This window comes from Lycorma delicatula, chromosome 1, assembly GCF_047948215.1.
Source record: "Lycorma delicatula isolate Av1 chromosome 1, ASM4794821v1, whole genome shotgun sequence".
In the NCBI taxonomy this organism is placed as follows: domain Eukaryota; kingdom Metazoa; phylum Arthropoda; class Insecta; order Hemiptera; family Fulgoridae; genus Lycorma; species Lycorma delicatula.
Window position 1 is genome coordinate 157562167 of NC_134455.1, and position 23054 is coordinate 157585220.

Sequence of the window (23054 nt, forward strand, 5' to 3'; positions counted from 1 at the left end):
AGGACTAAATCTCCTTTTATTTTCAAAATATTTGCTCTCATCCCGTATCTTCTGAAGTTTCATTAACATCTCCTAAGTAAACATTGAATAAAGTATAAAATTTTATGTACCAAATTACGACTAGATAATAGTCCAAGCATTAATTACATTTCTCGGGAATTAACGGTTTCGTTAAAATCATTTCCTAATTTTTTAAATTAATTTTTAAATCTAAACTAATTTTTAATCTAATTACTATTCAACGTATTATATAATAATTTCCTTAGTTTACAAATTTATTATTTTCACAATTTACATGTGAGGTTTTAATTGATATTATAAATAGGACGAATGTGAAAGTTTCTGAAGATGGAATTTAATTCCGAAAGCGCTTGACCGTGTCGAATTAAATTGTTGGTAAGCGGTTTTTGTATGTTAGCTAAAATTAACGTATTTTTTATTAGACTGGGTTGTATTGGATTTTGTAAAGAAGGAAAATATTAATGTCATCAACTGTTAAAAGTTACTACAAGTTATCTAAAATAAATAACAGTATTCTACAAAGAAAATATTTGCATTTAGAAATACAAACACTAATGATCTGGTATTATATACAGATATATGTTCCTCTTAGTAATCAATTTGGGGATATAATTAATTAATTATGGACCAAAAATTACCAGTAAATTTGTTGCCAGTAGGAGCTTTCATCTTATAACTGTAATAAGTATTTTTTTGGTATCTCCAGCAATAAAACGATTTTCCAACGTAGTAAAAAGTTTGAAAATCGATCTCTTTTTAAGACATGCTCGGGTATAAACGGTAGTGAACGTTAAACTATTTAATTCTTTTTATTGTTATTTCATTAGAAAGTAATCAATAAAAAGGAGATTTTGTATAAATTTGTTAAAATTAATGTAAAAATTTGTTCGAATTAAAAGTTCATTGATAGTTTGTTGTGTATGCGACAAAGTTGTAGAGCATATTTTAGTGACTAGTTAGTAGTTTTCTTAGCAGAATAATATTGAAACTTGAAAACTACTGCAAAATGTAAGCAAGGATATCCAATAAAATAGGGGAGAAAAAAGTCATAAGAAATTTTTTAATAAAATGTAACATAAAGAAACTCAATTCGGCATTACAAATAGAAAGTTATTATATGCATCCAGCATATAATAACTGTCATACTGCAACTATTAATATATTTACATTTTAAATTTCAATCTCTAGGAAAAACGTTTAACACGAAAAGACGAAAATATAAAAATTTTACTGGTAAAATGTTGATTTTGATAAAATTATCTATTACAGATAGTTTGGTTAATTCGTTTTAATATCTTAAACGTTTTTCTAACGATCAAAAACGTTTTAAAATCGTTAAAATAGGAAAAATATATCAAAAAAAGTAAATAACTGATATTTCTCTAGCTGTTCTTCACATTAATAAAAATGTTAATTTTTCCTATATTTTTAGAAAGTGAAAATTATTTTTAGAAAAAAGTAATTACTTTATTGAAGTGAAAGTAGTCGTGATTAATGTTTAGCCATATTAGCCACAATTAGTCGTCATATTAAACAATTGTAGTTATCTGAAGAGCACTGAACACCAGTAACCGAGATGGTCATTTCAGTTTCAACCTTAATAGAATGGTCTTCATTTACGTTTTTTTTTTTTTGAAATATTGTGAAAGACGCCATTTGGCGTTAATTAGTCTATTTTATCTGATCAAGAAACATGGTGATCCTTATCCAGCTGTTGTTACCCTTACGTCATTAACAAACCACTAGAAATGATGCATAAAGCTGTGTGAGTTTATGTCGTAATAGTTTTTTTCTGCTGTGTTATTTTATGCTAATAAATGGCAACACAAGTTAAACAGCTAATTTTAATATGTATCTAATTAACTTAATACTTGACCTGAACAGATGCAATACATCTTAATACATCGCCCCGACGGGGAGTCTTATTCTTTAAGACTTTGGGGATTGGCGTCCCCACGGGCCTAGCCTCTGCAGCTTTTCTTCCCACTACACACTTAGCTGCAGAATACTTTTCACTATACGCGTATACTATACCAAGTACACTACACGAATTACAACATATACATTTACTCGACTACACAACAACATCCAACACAATTTTTTCTTTCATTTACAAGTAATTTTGGTTACACAAATGAAATCTCATATATATATATATATATATATATATATATATATATCAATTTATTTAAATTAATCTTTTTATAATCCGTAATTCCTCTATACGTCAATTTGACATGTGTATATTGAATTTCAGCCAATCCGGCAAATACAGAATTAAAGAAATATTCCCACCTTTATTTTCTCTTCATTACAGCGCTTTCGGGCATAAGCCCATCCTCAGTAATGTTTCTGATTTATCTTTATTTCGATTTACCTTAATTTTTGTTGAGCAAAATATGAAAAAAACTTTTAACATTTACAACACATAAAGTTGTTCGGTAAAATTTTTTTAAAAAGTTAAAAACATCTACAAAAATTGCAATTAAAGTTTACATTTAAACTTTAATTGTAAACATTTTTTTTACTAAAATTGTAAATAATTTTTTTTAAATTTCTTTACATTTTGTTTTTACTAAAATGTTTAATAATTTTACTTAATATAAATCTTCACTTTAATTGCAATTTTAGTGGATGTTTTTAAATTTTTAAAACGTATTTTGACTGAACAATTGTTACGTTCTGTAACTGCTAAAAGTTTTTTTTTATAATTTGCTCAATAACTGAAGTTATAAAAAGTAATTAAGTATAAAAATATTGCATGGCAGTTGTATGTGTAACTCTATAATAAATCTATTTATTATAGATTTATGAATAAATTATTAGATTTAATAAATTATTTTCTGCGTACTTTCAGAAAAGTTCAAATATAGAAACTAGGTTGCAAAATTTGTCAGATTTATATACTATTTCAAAAATACTATAATAAGATTAAACTGAAGAAAAATAGATGTGACAAAGGGAAAAAGAATGATTAAAATAATATCTTAATTCATAACTTTTTTATATAATTTTAATTTTTTACTATTTTTGCTTAGTGGTGCGTAATAATTGGCAGATTTTATGCTTGGGTATTTGCCAGATACTTTTTGTAGCTCATTATTTTTATTACATCTTCCCGCCCTATTGAAGTGTAATTTTGGTTGGTTGGGATTTCAGTCTGTTTTTATGTAACTTAAGCAAAACGTTTTTCTGTTTCAGTAATTGGATAAAATCTTCCACAGACGTGTATATTCGATTAGTTCTACAATCATGTCTATATATATGTGTATATATATATATATATATATATATATATATATATATATATATATATTTCATGTATTATAAAATTAAATAAATGAATGGTATCATTGTAAAGTCATGCCATTTTACGCGATCCTTTAAATTAATTCTTATTTCAAACCACACATGAAAATTTATTTTTTAACGATTTTTATGGGTACGTTTTATAAGTAAAATTAACATAACTGCAAGATATATTGAATTACATACCTCACATGTGAATAAACTGGTCATTAACGAACAACAAACATTTTTTTTTTTGTTATGAAAAGCGGGCATCAACAGCTGTGGCCATTAGCCCGATGGAAATTGATAACGCATGAAAAGATGACATGCCTGACCGAGATTCAAATCCGTGACTTCCGCAGGAAAATGCCGAGACCCTACATACTCAGCCACAGAGGTCGGCTACTAAAATTGTATTTTTATTGGTACAGAAAATTTTGTTTTACAGAAAACGTTTTTGAAATAAAAATGATTTAAAATAATTATTAAAAAAAAATTATTTATATTATTTTTAAGTATATTATTTAACTGATAATACATTTAAAAATCGAGAAATTTAGTGTTATAAAACCCTTTAAAGAATCTTACGTCCAGTGTTATAAATTAAAAGTAAACTTTATTGATTTATTGATAATTAAATGACATGCATTCGTTTTTAATAATAATACGTTGTATTCTAACTGACAAAAAAGCAATAAATAATAAAAACTTTATTTATTTTTGAAAATACGCACAGATCCGATTTTGGAAGTTTCACCAGCGACTGTAAATCATCTTAAAAATTAATCATAAAACCTTTATATTGTTCCTTCCGAATTTGTTTATCTTTTCTGCGTACATTAAATTTTTTTAATTTTAAAATCATATTAGACAAAAAAAATTATACAAAAGTATATACATACTAGCTTTTACCCGCGGCTTCGCTCGCGGTGAACGAAATACGCGAGCAACTATGTCATGTCGATCAGTGGCTTTTTGCCCGGGCATTAGCTCTTTCGATACATCCTACCACGAAGGATTACAGGTAAAAGTTACAAAGAGCTCAGGCCTGCCGTAAGTTCGTACATAAGGGAAAGCGTTTTGAGTTATTCATGCAGATAACGGGGACTGTTCACAAAATTAGAAGGCAGAATAACCAACCATCTTGCCTATGTCGTTAGGTTTAATATTACCATCTGCACTAATCGCATCTTGTAGATGAATGTAATTTTCAAGCATCATAAAATTTATGAGTAGCGGCTACGCGTTTCAGCGTATTTCTACTATTGCCCGTAACACTATATCTCGTGGAGAGCATGGGTCACCAGTAACCAAAACAGCAACTTCATTGATCATCGGGGCATTATAACGCCTCTCATGTTCACCACGTGGAGTCCGATCAGCATGAATGACCACTATGTAATTACCTGGAGGCCAGTTTTCTATTGCACTTTTAAAGGTATTTACCAACAAATTATGGCTGTGTAACATTCGTTGAATTTTCAATACTGTATCTCTTTCGACTCCTTCAATATACTGACAACGACGGTTTACTTCATAAGTATTTTTCTTCATCAGCCATAAAGTACACCTGCAAAAATTTATGCTGTTCATTATCTGCTGGAAAAAGTGATCCAATTTGATGATATATCTGTCCTTGTACAGTAAAAGTTGGTGAAACTCCGGGCATTCTTATCACTTTATCTACTCCAAAGGATGTTATTTGGAATAATATTTTTTGCACTGTAATACCGTCGGTATTACAGTGCTGGATTGAGACTTTATTTCATTACTGGAACGCCAGATGGTGTTGAATTTGGTCAAATTTTTTGTCGGACGGTCATACCTACCAATATAAATTTTTTTACCCTCCCGAAAAAATATTGTTTTCTTTTACTAAAAAGTGTCCTATATCCTTCGCAATACCTTTGAGAATATGTGTCCGAAGTTTCATGATGATCGGTTGAGTAGTTTCTGCGTGAAAGCGTAACAAACAAACAAACTCACATTCACATTTATAATATTAGTAAGGATTCTTATTATACTGTTAAATATCCTGACAACCTTTCTGCTACCACTAGGTCTTTAACTCTTACTTTTTCATTGTAATGATTAAAAAAATCCATAACCTTTTCTTTCTAGTATTAATAGAGAAGAACGACTTGTAAATAAATACCGCTGATATCAAACACTGATGAAAGAAGGGGTAAAAAGGAGAATTTAACCACTTTTTTAAAATTACCCATAATATTTCTTTTTATATTTTAATGAAAAGAAAATATCCACTGAAGCTAAGAAAAACCCCACATCATCTTTCACTACTTCACTGAAGTATTAACATACTCAAATTAAGAATACTCAAAAGCAGAGGATATATAAAATCAGCCTTTTAAATAATTCACGGTCAAAAACGTTTAAGCTTACTGCATGATCAGTTTAGTCCAATCGTATTAGATAACAGTAATAATAATCCTCACTCTGCTGATTTGGGTGGCGAAGTAACAGCGTCTCTACCTTTAATCCGGAAGTTCCGGGTTCGATCCCGGTCTGGCATGGCATTTTACCACACGTAAAAATTTATTATCATCCATCATCAATTGTTATTGACCATCAGTTTGTTGTTACTGTATAAATAAATAAATAATAAACTAAAATAAGCGCAAATAAGAACTTCAATAGTGACCGGACGGGACAGAAAGGAAGCAATTGACAGTCTCTAAATGGCTTGGCGTGACAGATGGCGGGATTTGGACAAAGAAAGGTAGACAGACCTATGGGCTCATAAGCGACGTCAGGAACTGTGTGAAGCGAAAGCATAATAACACAGGCTACGAATTCACCCAATTCCTGTTTGGGCAGATACCATACAAGTCGCTGTCATGATTGCGGGGGACTGGATACAGCAGAGCATGTGGTGATTTTTGCCCTAGATGGCGCAACTTAATAGTAGTGCTCGAGGATCATGGTGTGGAGGGGGCCAACAATATAATCGAGGTGATGCTCATCAACAGTGGCAAATGGGAATGTATCTCGACTACGATCACATCAATGAAGGAAGAGAAGGCCAAGGAAGAGAGGCAACGCAGAAGGACAACGGAGACAACGGCCAAGGAAAGGAGGCAACGCAAGGAAGAGGCTGAGCAGATGCGGAACGATAGAAACATGGAGTTCGATGACGGGTGATCAAGGGGGGCCAGCTTCTGAGGGTTGACGGCGGAGGCTCCTCGGAGTCGTCGCTCGTCGATCGACGTAAAGAGGCGCCCTGGATACGCCTTCCGGTCATCCGGATTCAGATAGTAGAGTGCCTGGGCTGTATCATGCAGAGTCTGTGCATACCACACGGCTTAGATCCGACCCCATGCATTATAAAAGGAGAGGTTTTTTAGCGGGTGATAGCCCCGCACTACCGTCAGTGAGGGCCTGATGGCGGCTGGCAGAGTTTCCCCCCCCTACGGAAACATAGTGTAGTTGTGTATTGTATTTATTTTATTTATTATACTTTAAATATTTGAGAGAATGCTACTAACACTTTCCGGGGTAAATAGAACACATATAACACATTTAACATATGTAAATGTTAAATTCTTTAAAAAAAAGTTTAGTCAAAAGTTGTCTTACATTTCATGAAGATTTAATAATATTTTTATTATTAATTTTTTTAAAAAACGTAGGTTTACAAGCTAAATAATTACTAAAACCCATTTGTGATCAAAAAGAGATGGCACTAATGCAATTTTTTTTAAATACACTGATGTCGGATAATAACGAATGATGGGCAAAAAAAGAGACCGAATCAATCAAATTTTATTAATATATATGTATATATATAAATTAAATATTGATAAACTTATTTCAATTTTAATTAACTAAGTAATAATTAATAAGTGTAGATAGATTAATTTAATTAAATGCTTATCAATATGTTACGGCTGGGTTAAACGTTTAACACAACTGTTTGCAAAGAGAGTACTTCAATAGTAGATTGTTAAATTAATATAGTATTTACCAACAAACCGATCAAACTGTTCATTGGTATATGTATTCAATATTATTATAATCAGAATAAATAAACAATCAATCAATCTGCTTTACATCATTCACAAAAGAAATTGAAAAAGTAAAAATTTATCTCATGTGACTGACAAACCATTGACATAAATAACGTTCTAATTGATTAATCATCTAAACCAAAATAAATTAAGTATATTCTTAGAAAGAAAATAGGAGTAAAGTTAAAATAAAACAAATCTGTTACTTAATAAAGTTTTTTTAAGGATGATTTTGCTAAACCTATCACCGATTAACTCATTTACCCGTAAATGGATGAAAATTGTTACCTATGTTTTTTCTTTAATCTACATTCATCTCTGGAGAGCGACATTGCATTTTTGATGAAGTTATAGAAAGAGTTAGTATAACTTAATGTATTAGACAGAATATATATGTTTCCCGATTCAATTAGATTTGTCTAATCGAATCGGGAAACAGATGTGGGACCTTTTACGGTGTAAACAAGTTTTTTATAACTGGATATAAAACAAAGGGCAGTGTTATTTAGAATAACAAAAAACAACTTCCCTCTTGATAATTTTTTGCGTGTTTTGAAACACGCAAAGAATAATATCACTAGTAATAATATGAAAAGCAGTTTATCTAGCCTTAGTTAACCGTGGAAACTTAAAGAAATGCAGCTAATAAATTTATGTTTTGGTATTGTTAAATAGCTTAATTATTTGGTGTAAATCAGGATATAAGTTTGAACTATATAACTAATGCAAACATTTTTAATAAAATTTCTTTTCCTCTGAAAATTTTAGTAAATTTCATTCAGAGTACGTAAAATACCGAAATATTTATTTTAATTGTAAAAGATTTTTTTTTAATTAGAAAAAATTACTTTTAAAGTAGTAAAATAATTTACTTTTTGAGTGTCTTTTTTTGTAATATTAAATGTAATGTTTTATAATCGTTTTAAATATAAACTATTTATTTATTTTTAAAAAAAAATTATATATTACATTTTTGGAAGGGTAGGCTATTTTTCTGATATGTTTTCTTTCATGTGGAATAGAGGTTTTCAAATATAGAATATACCGAAATAGATTTGTTTAACAAAATTCCTATTAACCTGAATCTTTCCTATTAAATATTTAATTCTCGCTCTTTTATTTTGAAACAGTGTAGATTCAAAATTATAATAATCATTATGATAAAATAGACAAAAATGAACGTGTTGAAAATGAGTCGAAAATCACTTCTCGCTAGTGCACAAGTCTGTCTTCCACTAGCGAAACCAATTAATTAAAATATAAAAATAATTATTTATTTATTTTATGATTTCGCTCTTTCGATTATTCATTATCAAACTTCGAATATTCTCTTTTTTTAAAAATAAATAACAAAGTAAAAGTAAATAAATGAATATCGTTAAAGTTGGAAACAAGCACCTACTATTTCTAAATACATTTCTTAATCGGCTTTGTAAACTACGTAAAACGAAGCTGGTACGAAGTTGATAGTACTCAAGAAATTCTTTTGGCTGCCTCTGTCTTTTGGTAAGTTTGCTCTAAAAAAACGAAAAAAATTATTCTTTTAATTCTTAGTGTTGGGTAAAGTTAAAAAATAAAAAAACACACAGCTAGTATTTGCCAAAAGAAATTGGACTTTAATGAGAACAACTTGATATAAGTTAATTATTATAACCTTAAAAACTACTTAATACATCAGCTGAAATCAGCGTCTGAACAATGATAGTTAACTGAAAAAATACATGAGCACACGCTTCTAAATACAGATTTTTACAATATACGTTTTTGACAAAGCCTGAAGGATAACATGAAACACCTTAGTTTTAATTATAACTTTAGAAAAATATGACATCAATAAACATAGTATGTCTGAAAACTATTGCATTACTGACAAATGCTGTAATATTGAAAAATTAGCAATGAACAAATGTCATAAACTTAGAAAAATAAATTAAAGTAAATCTTGATTGGCATTGGCCTTTCCTGATTTATGAACCACAAACTTAACGTTAAATAATGTAAAAATGTAATTCTAGTTTGACGTAGAAAAATACACAATAATATTACAGTACAAAAGAGTTAATTACAATATAATCACACTGAACTTAATTGAGCACATGAAATGGGTTGCAGCTGAACAATGACAGCCTTCTGTAAGTGACCTGTCGTGACTGTACTAAAGTGAAATTGAAACTTGAACGGCATAGGTAGGATGAACTGAATGTTCCACAAATTTGAATGATAACATAAAGGTTTAACGTAATGAGTAAAGAAAAACTGAACTTGCCTGTAGCACACAAATATTTGCCAGAGATGACCTCGTAACAGCAAGTACGGAAGAATACCTATGTAGTCCTGGGCGTAGTCCGCACGGTGAATCAGGAATACAGCGGCGTGATGTGGTTTAGTGGTAGAATGCGGCGCGGAATCTCAAATGTGTTGTGATGAGTTTGAAATTCTGCTTGAGCGTGAATGTTAACACAGAGTTTGCAGGAGAGTATTGCCATAGGCGACTGCACTGGTTAGATGTTGGAGGTACTCTGCCGAAAAGATGGCGAAAAAGGCGGGGGTAACCAGCTCCAGGTAGTGGACAGGATAGTGTGTTTGTATTAGCAAGGGGACGAAAAAATAACGGGTGTGTGAAAAGGGTAGTCAGAAATAACTCGATAGAATAATAGGCGCGGTCGCTAAGGATGACGGTGGGAGGTTCGAATACAATAACAATAATAGAGACAGGTGGACTTTACAGACCCAGCAATACGAAACCAAGTGGAATTCAAACATTCCTTGTAACAAAACAACGGGACCTACCCTAGCTGGGAATTCGTAGAAATAATGGAAAAACTTTATGCCAGAATGGCGTAAACACTTAGTGAGTTTCTTTTGATGTATATCTCTTTATTTCCTTACATTTATTTTAAGATAATTAAATCAGAAATTTCTGTTAATAATTCATTAACACTTACCTCTTTAAATATATTGTCAAAATGGGGGTTTAGTACAGCTACCAGTTAGATATTCAAAAACGTTTTCAATAAATAGTACTTTTAAATATTAATTTTTAATTATGTTTTACGGTGATTAAAGCTTAATTTTTACTAATCAAAGTCATCATCCATGTGCGTGCGAATAAGTTATAAAAGAGACCAAGAAGAGTCTGTTCTATGTTTTTTGATGTTCATGTTTGCTTTTTAATAATTCGAAAAAAGGAATCTGGTGAAAGTGTTCTGTAACGATGGGATTAATAAAAAGAGTCCCGTTTAATCTTTGTAATCTCTTTAAGACTAACCGTTTGCAATATAATTCGTTGCCATTGATTGAAGATCTAAATTACTACGTTATTTCTTATAATTTATAATTGTTTTGTACATTAACTTGCAAAACATTCTCATATGCTAACTCATGAATGCAATACATGAATCCTACAAAGTTATGTAGTATAAAATTGCATTCTTTATTACATAATACATTGACTTAAATGATCGTATAAATATTAATATTTGTCAAGGTAAATATTTAAAGTATAATAAATAAAATAAATACAATACACAACTACACACACTGTATATTATTATATTAATTTACATTACTTTTTTATTACTGTCAAAATTTAGGTAAAACAAACGTATAGATGTCCAGTACCTGGGGAGTCTGAAATAGTGTTTCCACAAATTATAGAATAGTAATGGGGGTACTGAGTCATGATGTAATATGTGCCAAAACCCTAATCAGAGGTTAAGCAACCCATTCCATCCTGTAAATCAGGTGAATTTCTAGACATAGACGTGAAATATACGTTACTCGTCTAAGTAATGTTAATAGACAGATTTTATATACACAAATATATATATAAAACGTATGTTTTTACGATGTAATAAAAATCTGATGTGACCATCACATGACTTCCTTGTACGCCTATTAAATTACATATACACATTTTTTGTTGCACTTTAAACTTATTTCATTTGAAAAAGAGATACGATATCCAATTCTTTAATAAAGTGGACAGTTACACAATTGCTGAAATATTAGTTTTTATTAACATCAAATATGTATACAATTATTAATTCAACAAACTTAGACGAAATATTAGGATAGAGTAAAAGTCCCTTTATTACTCGTGGAACAGTATTATTCAGTATCTATACTATACCAGTATCATTCGTATCTTCGTGAGTTGCTGATTAATAAAAGTTTCAGATTTGGTGTGTCGTATAAATAAATGTTAATAATAATTAAATCATTCCGTTTAGAGAACTCTTTGTACTGGTTATAAAAGTTAATTAATGAAATTAACTAATATTCAGTTTTTATTATTGGATTATTAGGTGAATAATCAAAAATGAAAAAGAAACAATCATACAGGAAAAAGAAAGATAACATGAAGAAATATATCTTAAAAAACGACAAGAAGATGAATACGAAGAGGAAGAAAATGTTAAAGAACAAGGAAAAAATAAAAAAAAATTAAGAGAAGTTGATAAATATAAAGAGAAATAATATGTTAAAACCAAAGAAAGCATAAAATGAATGAAAATTTTGCAAACAAAGAAAGAAAAAAAACATTAAAAGAAGATTATAAATATAATGAGGAATAAAATGTTAAGAACAAGGAAAAAATAAAAACATTACGAAAGGGTAATGAATATAAACACAGAGAAAATTTAAAAACTAGAGAACGTGTACACAAATTAAGATCAGAAAAATTATATCAAACCTAAGAGCAATTAAATGATTGGCAACAAAAAAAAAATGAAATGATGATCAACTCAACTTAGGGAGAATGTTATCCAACAATATCAGAGGAGTAATGAACTAAAAGATAAGACTTCTTTGCAGTTTATTAAAGATCGGGCATGTATGCCTCAGTGTATAAGTTGTTCTTGTGAGGGTCTATTCTTCTGTAACTCTGCAGTTAACTTTAATGTAGATGAAATTAAACAGAAATTCCAGAAGAATTAAATAAAATTAAACCAGAAAATCGAAATATAATACGATTCTAAATTAAATTGTTTAATTAATGTTAAACAATTAGATGTTCCACCAAATCTGTTACATATGCACACAGTCAATAATGCCTACTAAATTAGATATAGACATTTTTAATAGTACATACGATTTTATTACACTAATAACTTCTGATTTTATTTTCATATTATTTTTTTATTGTTATTATTTATTTTAAAACGTTTTACAATCACGGGTTAATAAATTATTAATAAATCAATATATTTAAAATAAAAAAAAAAAAATGTAAAAGAAAAGGAGATGAAGTTAGATTTGAACCGATGTGCCTACCCCTTGTAAGATCCAAATATTTTATTAATTAAAATTTAATTGGGCTAAAACTCTGGAACCAGTGAAAATAAGTACAACTTATAATAAATCGTTGAAAAGCTCTCAATGAGGGCTTATTACTGCATTTAAGAAAAAATTAACAATCTAAACCTTTGGGGATTTTGGGATTTTTTGGATACTTTTTGTTCAGTCGATTCCAATCAAATGAGAGGTGCACAACTCAAATAAGATGTTACCACAGTCTTAAATCAAAATTTTTAACATACTATGGCTAATCGTTTTTGAGTTACGCGAGATACATACGTACGTATACTCTTTTTTCCTGTTCAGCCTCCGGTAACTACCGTTTAGATAATTCTTCAGAGGATGAATGAGGATGATATGTATGAGTGTAGTCTTGTACATTCTCAGTTCGACCATTCCTTAGATGTGTGGTTAATTGAAACCCAACCACCAAAGAACACCGATATCCACGATGTAGTATTCAAATCCGTGTAATAATAACTGACTTTACTAGGACTTGAACGCTGGAACTCTCGACTTCCAAATCAGCTGATTTGGGAAGACGCGTTCACCACTAGACCAAGCCGGTGGGTACATACGTACGTATAGACAACTCGCCGAAACTAGTCAAAATGGATTCAGGGATGGTCAAAATAAATATGTCCGTTGAAATCTGAAAATATAAATTTTTTGCCATCACAACACTATCTTTACTTCGCACAAGAAAGTAAAAAAGGAACGGAAAACTATAAACACATTTAGATAACAACATTTTTATAGTAGAGAGACAATAATTAAATATCATTTACCAATTTTTAAAACAATAACAGTAATGCTTTTAATAAATACGTGTATGTTTAGGGGATTAAAAAGCTATTTATTATTGATGAATTACTCACGTCTAGCTTCTGCTGATGACATTATTTTAATGTCTCTACAAATTATTGATACAACCTGCAAACCATACAACTAAAACACATTCTATTAACCGTGAATAAAACAATAATTTCTCATGCGCTTGAAAATTAAATACTAATTATTATTATTTTCTTCTTTTTTTTAGTATTTTACCGGACTGCTCAGCAACTGGGCATGTTGTAAGGTTAGCGTATCGGATGGCTGGCTGGAGTGTCTAAAGATAGCTACAAATTTTAATTTATTTATACTTCATATTCTATTTGTATTTTCTGTTATTTATTAATTATTTAATATACATCATTTTTATTTTTATTTTTTTACTATTAAAAAATCCTTCATGTTTATTAATTTGCTTCTTTATTTTTTTTTAGAATTACTGAGCGAAAAATCTTTTCGCTCAGAATAAAAGAGTAAAAAATTTTCGATGAAAACTACTTCAATTATTGAAGGTAAACTAGTAGAGTAAATATAATTAATTTATTTTTTTTTTATTTTTGAAGAATCATTTTTAATTTATTGTAGCAAATAGACATTTATTGTATAATTTATTTGAGGATTTGGATATTCCATAAGATAAGACGTATGTTTTACATATATAGAATGTGGTTTATTAAAACAAAAAATACAGTTAACTATTTTATCTATTATTTGAGATAAAAATGGAGAAAATTCCCTTCGTGGTAAATATTTTCTGTGATTCTCGAATAAAGATTCAATCCCTTGTCTCTGAAAATTGAATATTGGTCAGTGGGTTTGATTGATGTGACATTCACCCTTATTCAGATTATATTTTGTGCAATCAAGATATTTAGGCATGATAAAACAGAGAATTCTCCACCGTATACTGGTGATTGAAATTTGTAATTTCATTTAATTTGGTCATTTTATTATTATTATTATCATCAATTAATATTAATTTATACCAATTTAACAGTAGTATCTCAAATACGTCGACGTTGGGATGTACTGGTATTTATTTTTTTATTATTTTTTTTTATTAAAACCTGTTGGAGGCGTGTTTCTAGTTCATTTATCAGAAAGAGAAAAAATATTTAACTCGCTCAATAAAATGTACGATTAATAACAAGTGTAATAGTCTAATTGGCTTTGGATTTGATTCAGATCGTTTATATAATAATCTTTAAAATTATTTTTGACTTGAATATCTTTTTAATAAGCAGGAGGTATGTTATTTATGTATTACGCAAATATAATTTACCCACTTATTCTGTAATAGTAAGTTGGTATATTTCTCCATGCCTTTTCCCTATATATAATATTTCTCTATTATTAATATTTTTACGTGCATAATGTACATGAATAATAAAAGTATTTGTTTATTTTTATTAGTACCATTCTTAGTTATAAAAACATAGTTTATACTTATTCTTGCTAGTAGCCTCTTTACGTTGGATCTCTACATATTTACTTCCTTGTATAAAGTAAAGGAAGTACTGTGATCGCGAAAAATTTCGGTGTTCAGATATCAACGGAAATATCCATTTTGACCATCCCTGAATCCATTTTGACTAGTTTCGACGTGACGTCTGTACGGACGTAAGTACGCATCTCGCATAATTCAAAACGGTTAGCCGTAGAATGTTTAAAATTTGAATTTAGGACTGTTATAACATCTAGTTGTGCACCTCCCCTTTTGACTGCAATCGATTGAACCAAAAGTGTCCAGAAAAATCCAAAATCTCAAAAATTTGGGTGATGGACTTTTTATTAACTGCAGTAATAAGCTCTCATTGAGAGCTTATTACAATATATCATAAGCTATACTTATTTTCACTGGTTCCAGCCAAATTAAATTTTAATTAATAAAATATTTGGATCTTACAAGGGGAAGGCACATCGGTTCAAATCCGACTTCAAATCCTTTTTTTATCTTTTTTTTTAATTTACTTTTCTCAAATTTTTTTTGATTTAAATATATTGATTTATTAATAATTAAACCGTGATTGTAAAAAATTTACAATAAATAATAAATTAATAATAACAATAAAAAAAATAAAAAAAATCAGAAGTTATTAGTGAAATAAAATCTATCTACTATTAAAATGTCTATATGTAATTTAATAGGCATTATTACCTGTGTACATATGTAATAGATTTGATGAAACATCTGATTATTTAACATTTTAATTTAGAATCGTATTATATTTCGATTTTATCGTTTAATTTTATTTAATTCTTCTGGAATTTCTGTTTAATTTCATCTACATTAAAGTTAACTACAGAGTGACTGAAAAATAGACCCTCACAAGAACAACATATACACTGAGGTATACATGCCCCATCTTTAATAAATTACAAAAAAACCTTATCTTTTAGTTCATTACTCCTCTGATATTGTTGAACAATATTCTCCGTAAGTAGAAGTTGATCGTCATTTCGTTTATTTGTTTTTTGTTGCCAATCATTTAATTGCTCTTAGGTTTGATATAATTCTTCTGATCTTAATTTGTGTATACGTTCTCTAGTTTTCAAATTTTCTCTCCCTTTATATTCATCATCCTTTCTTAATCTTTTTTTATTTTTCCTTATCCTTAACGTTTTCTTATTTTTTATATTTATCATCTTCTTTTAATATTTTTATTCCTCGCTTTTTCTTAACATTTTCTTCCTGTTCATATTACCTTTTTGTCGTTTTATATATATATAGTTCCTCACATTATCTTTCTTTTTCCTGTATGATTCTTTCTTTTTCATTTTTGATTATTCACAAATAATCCAATAATGAAAACTGAATATATTTTACACCGTAAGGTGGAAATTATCATTTGTAATCGGTATACAAGAGTTCACTAAACGGAATAGTGTAATTATTATTGACTTTTATTTATCGGACACACCAGCAATCTGTTGTGTCCTATAAATTATATTTTAAATATAAATCAAAATAAAAGAACTACCTAAAAAATATACTAGGATATAAAAATTGTTGTTATTTCTCTAATTGTTCTTTAAAATTCAACGATTTGAATTGAGTGCTACGTTAGAACAACTAATACCTTGTTTGTTTTGATCATTATTCCATACGTAAATGTTAGATGTATGTGAAAATTAAGTTGTTACTTTATATTACTCCATAAAATTAACGAGTGAGGTAATTATAGCCTTTATTTTAAATTTTGGCATTTTTATTTTATTCAAGAATCTGAAGAACAAGATATTTCCATAATAATTGTGTTAAAAATTAGAATATCACTAAAATGTATTTTAGATTTGCATTGTAAATATTTTCAATACGTATTATACATAAGTACGTCTTCTTACATTTTATCATCGATTTTAAAATATGATCAAAATCTTGCATAAAAAAAAAATTGAGATACTGACACCTTTACTATTTTCAATTGGTTTTAATTAAAATAATTTTATTTTTAGATTTTTTTTTTGTCAGTATGAGCTTAATTTAAACTTCACTCTTGAAATAAATTAAAAAAAAAAACATTGCAAATCCTAAGAGGTTAAGAAAATATTTACCTTAGTTTCCTAATTTCTCTTAGGTTTACTATTATGTTAAACTAGGTAATTAAAATATATATATATATATATATACTTTTATTAATAATAAAAATTCATAATTGAAAATTGGTATGGTACGTATTGTTTTATGTATTATTCATTTTAAAAATTTAACAACTACTGAAATTAATTTTGGTAAAAAATAATGTTAAATTAATTTATAAAATTATTCATTATTGTATTATTAATTTTAATATTTAGGAATAAACATATTTAAATCCCTTAATCTTAAGAAAAATTAAAATCTTCCTAAAATTCAATTTGAAAAACAAACAAGGCAAATTTTTAAAAAGATGTATTAAAAAAAGCACTTGATGTCATTCGATTTTTCAGTGTTAAATGAAGTCAGAAATATTTATTGTAAATAAAAACAAATTCTTTTGGATTTGCACACATTAGTCTTATTTATTTTAATAAAAGTTTCTATAGACTTAAACAACTATTATCTATTTAAAAAAATATCATTGAAAAAACATAATTAACTTCGAAACAAACTGCACAGAAAGAGCGGAATAGAAGAAGTTGAAATACTTTTGCTTTCATAAAACCGCTGGTTTTAATTATTATTGACTTCAAACACAAGAGTGAGAGGTAAGAGTGACAATAATTTTCTCCCAGAAGAAAGTTAGGAACTATTCTACTACTCAAACTTAGGAAATAAAGGAAAAATTCCTTAGTGAAATTTAACAATTTTACGATAATTTTTTTCATCTTCATTATTGCTTTTATTTTAATTGTTATACCGCAATAAAAGTTTTCTAAGCAGTATTATATCCTTAAATTAGAAGTTGTTCTTTGTAATGTTAGAAAAATATAAAAAAAAAATTTGTGTTAACGTTTCTTAAATATAATAATTGCATTGCAAAGTCTTTAAATTTATAACTAATCAGTAACGGTGAAAATTAATAAATATTTCCTAATTTTCAAGCAATTTAACTGACGCTTGTTACTAAATCTTATTACTTTATTTTTCGTTAATTTTGTTTTTATCAAAAATTGTTTTCCTTTTCATGCTTCATAAATTATTTTGTATCTCAAATAGGACTAACTGTAGTTTATCAAACGAAAAAAAAAAACAAAAAATTTAAATAAAACTAAAAAAATACATTCTTATAATTAATACACATTTAAACATTTTTCCACGTCTCCGTTTAAAATTTGGTGCCAAATAAAGTGTTAAATAAGATGATAGTTTCAATTTTGCGTCGACCTGAAAAAATAAAAATAAAAAATTTAAGAATTAACACAATTTTTTAAAATTATTTTTAATAGATTTTCAATTTGTTTATTTTATTTAATTACTGATTTTTAATAATTTTTTTTTTGTTCCACAACTAGTAATTTACAATCGGTTCCTGAAGTGGAACTATAAGTAAATCGTTTGATAATAAGCACATCATACGGAGTTCTTAAGAAACTCCCATAACTAACTACTCAATCCATAACAAATGTTATCAGTACGAAATGTTCTTAAAGTTCATTAGTAAAAGAATATATGTGTCACAGTGTACATCATAGTAATAGCCAAGACCAAACAATAAACAAATAATAACCAATAAATAAAGAAATAATTGATAAAAATTAACAAATAATGAGATATTTGCGAGTCGATATATGCATAGCTACGTAAAAATTGACAAGAACAATACAACTTGTAACTGTAAAAAAAGAAATAAAGAATTAAACAATAGTAGCATCGATAGTTTGGCAATAGTAACTGCAAACTGTCGTTTAGTAGTCCCTGAGTCAAACACATGGAGACGTTTCAATTTTCGGAATTTTCCGTTGTTATCGTATAGATTGAACACTGTACTGCCCGCTGTTATCAAACACTGTACTATCTTACAACCTCAATAACCGTCAGAAGCTCTTTTTTCTTTTTCCTGTTTAGACTCCAGTAATTACCGTTCAGATGAATGAGGATACATGATATGTATGAGTGTAAATGAAGTTTAGTCTTGTACAGTCTCAGTTTGGCCATTCCTGAGATGTGTGGTTAATTGAAACCCAACCACCAAAGAACACGATCCATTATTCATATCCGTATAAAAATAACTTTACTAGGACTTGAACGCTGGAACTCTCCACTTCCAAATCAGCTGATTTGGGAAGACGCGTTCACCACTAGACCAACCCGGTGGGTAACCGTCGGAAGCTCCAGATAGTGAATTTCATAGTTCCGTTTGAAACATGGTACCTCCGTAATTATTTTGGAAGCGTTGTATGTCACCTACGTTACTAAAACGTAACATAATTGACGTTACTGAACAATGTGTGGTGTGACAATATTTTATTGTTTCCCTATAATTCATGTTCAGTTGTTTCTTTTCATCCTCACGTAATAACTTCCAGATAAACTGCCGATCTAGGTGCAGTCCTAGGCACTTCATTGATTGAGGGATCAAGATGCCATCTATGTTCACACTCTGACAATCACTCATTCTCATAGTGAATAGGACGTACTTTGATTTATGCTGATTAACTTTAATTCTCCGTTTTTCACACATGATCCAATACCGTTTGCACTTGACCTCAATCTTCCGCGAGACTAGTGTGGGGTCTTTGTTAAGGGCAAGGAGAGCGTTATTTGTCGTCGGTAAATGTGGCAACGGTGTAACTTTGCAGGGTTGGAAACTTCGCAGTGAATATTGATTTCAGCACAGGATCCAGTACAGAACCTGACGGATACCCGACCTAACGTTGAAGAGTCTCAATAACTCAACTTTACATCTTATCTGAGAGAAATGTCTTTCAAGATAATTCCGTAAGATAAGGCAGTAGGATTGAGAAAGTTTTCATATTAATTTATACAGCAGACCAGCCAACCATACTTTTTCAAAGGCCTATTGGGTATCTAAAAATGCCTCCGAGCAGAACTTTCTTTCCTCCCGACATCCACTAATGACGGTGAAGATTCTATGGGATTGTTCGATTATAAAGTGGCCTGAATACAAACTGGTGATCCAAAATTATTATTTTCCCTCAAAAAACAATCTAAGCCTGCGTACTAATAGATTTTCAAAGAGTTTAGAAATGACCGTTAACCACTAAGTGGTTTGTAAGAATAAACTCTTATACAGCCTTCCCTGGTTTTAAGATTATTACTATCTGAGATACCTTCCACTTCGCTGGAAAGTAAGACGTTCACAGTAAAGATTTAAAGAGATCCTTAATGTACATTATGTCTTTAAATAGTAGCATAAACATTTTGTTTATCACTAAAGAAATATCAGGGCTTTCTTAAGTCGCTTTCTCTGGATGATTAACTGTATTAATTCCCTTTGGAGATCGGTTTATTCAGAAAGATGATTGGCTTTGGGCACTCTATGAAGTCTTTAATATCCTCGTCACTAAGACCTTCTTCATCGTGTACTTGAAAAGTTTCGCCTAAGTGTGAAGCAAATAGATCCGCTTCCCCTCTGTAATTCCTTACCCATGATTCAGTACTACCCTGTAATGCAGACAGCATCGGATCTATACAGATTTTATCGGACCGGCAGGTCGCCGTAGCCTCTTCGCGGATTCTGTAAGGTGCAAAGGTGCATCCTTCCTTATTCAGGATAGAAGGATTTCCAATATAATCCTTGAATTTCTCTATCAGAAAGTTTCCAACAACGTCTTTACTTCCGTGCAGCTCTATTAAGAAGAGTTCTCTATTCGGGCCACCTGAACCGCTGTCAGTTTCGTATGCGATGCCGTTTTGAGCCAGTTATATCTATCAGCTCTTTCAGAATGTTATTGTCTCTGGTCTAATGTACTTCTGTCGTAGACCGCCATGCCCCTTCCTTCATGACCGTCTTTAAAATATATGTTGCCTAGTCAATATCCGCAGGGTATCGAGCGGAAATGGGTCAATAAGTTTCTCATCGATCCATTCCTGATGAGAGAGCGAATCCGTTTTTTCTTATGCAGGTAGACCTCCTTTTCTTCTTTAGCACCGTCGTACTTATTTGAAAATAAAATGGCATATGGTCCAACGTCTAATCGTAGTTGTTTTCTACCAAACGGTGTACAGATGATATAACTGAAGTGCTATAAAAGTCAAGTAAACCTGGGATCTTTGTTTGGTCCATTGGCCAGTATGTCGGCTGACATACGCCGCGACTTTTTCCAGGCGTAGATTTTGAATACAGCTCCACAACATTCTTCCTCTGGTGGTTGTTAACCGCGAACCCCAAAATGGGCCTTTCGCATTCCAGTCCCCTTCAGTGATAAAACTGGAACCCAGTGTCGAAAAATACTCGAAGAAAACCCCGTTAGTTAATATTAGGGAGCAGGGAACAGTACACCTCGGATAGTCTTATTGGTTCAAAGCAGTTTGTAACTTCTACCGTGGTTGCCTGAATCTGGTTAGTGTAGAAAGCTGGAAATTGTGATACCGTACAGAATTCCTAAATAATATCGCAATTCTCCCATGAGCTCTCTCATCTGGGCGATTTGTCAATATCACGGCTATTTCGGTCTGTAAAGTGAGTCTCTGATACCAGTATCATGTCCAAGGGATTGGTAATTGTCATATTTCTAGTTCAAGTATAGATAGTTAATGTTTCATGTAATGATCAGGAAAATACCTAGCCATTAACAGATTTTCGGGAGTATCTGATTAAGCAAGCTTTTCAGATTTTCAAACAGTTGAACTAGAAAATTTATATTTGAATGTTCGGCGGAGAGATTCAGGCTTCACGCCGAAGTTCTCAGGTGCTCCATGACTCAACGTAGGGAAATTTTTATCATTAAACGTGAGGCCGATTGCGCTACGGCTCTTGAAGTAAGTTGTGTTTTCCGATTTGCCTTTGTTTCGTCTCTAATACTTTTTCGTACAATCTACATCCTCGAGTTTACCGGATTGTCAGATTGTTATAAAGCATAGGTAGCAGGTGTGTTCCTGTCCTTCCCGAGACAATCAGGTCTTTCCCACATTTCACACAGCGGAATTACCTGATGCAATTGTTTTTGATATGCTCGTACCTTTGACTAAATTTTGATAGGATAGGATATATCTAGAAAATTAAATAAATAAAGCAATAAGAAACAACTTCAATCCCTATTACTACCATGTCTGCCAAGGTTAACCTGAGTTTTTTTTCATAAGGATGGGTATGGTACTTTTAAGAGTAAGGTCACACTTAACTTCATACATTTCACTCAAAACCATAGATAGTTCTGACAACTTTCTTTTGTTGTTGCACTAATAGACATAATTTCAAACAAACGGAAAGATTGGAACTGAGAATAAGAAATATTCTTCATACACTAGATTAATAATTTTTAAAATACTTCAAGACAAAAAGAATTTTTAAGAAAAATAATCTGTAATTAGGTTTACTTATGTTGATGAATTTTTTTTAGATACTTTATTATTATAACAAAATGTACAATTATGTTTATTACTTTATAAATGTTAGTAATGAAATATATAATGACAAATTATAGATTTCATTAGATATTCAATCGTGATTGGTGGAAATATAAACTGTCTGATACAGAATACAATTGTAGATTTCAATTTGTCACTGCTTATTTTACATTACACCTCGCTTTCCTTAATATCCTTCTGATTAATTATCCCTTCACGGGACTCTGCACCATCTGACCTTCAATGGTAATGCAAGAAGGGAAACATGTTTAGAATACATAATATCAAATATAATGTTGAATGAATACAATCAAAATCTTCTCTGTTCCTACATATTCTAGTCAACATGTTTAAAGGTGAGCGCGCGCACCTGTTAAATGCCCAACATCTAGACTAATTATGATGTTAAACAATTATATTTTTTTTTTATACATTTTCTTTAGTTCAATTAAATAAGCATATTTTATTTTACATACTTTTACTGTAGAAGAGAAATTAAGAACTTACGATTTAGAGTAAACAGCTTAAGTTTTCGTTTGTTTTCATTTATATACTACACAGGACTCTTTAGATTGTATAATCTAAAGAGTCCTGTGTACTATATGGGACGTTTACTTGTACAGGAC

At 30.0% G+C, this 23054-nt stretch overlaps 1 protein-coding gene across 6 annotated transcripts in view; it reads left to right on the top strand.

Annotated features, from left to right (window-relative positions):
* Positions 1–23054, top strand: part of CrzR (corazonin receptor) — a 1123351-nt gene that overhangs the window by 736768 nt on the left and 363529 nt on the right. For 3 of the 6 annotated variants that reach the window (XM_075365578.1, XM_075365549.1, XM_075365566.1), the window contains one exon: positions 13910–13987. The exons of the other annotated variants lie outside the window; for them this stretch is intronic. The gene's annotated coding sequence lies outside the window, so the exon portion shown is untranslated. The remainder of the gene's footprint in view (positions 1–13909; positions 13988–23054) is intronic. 6 annotated transcript variants of the gene reach the window in all.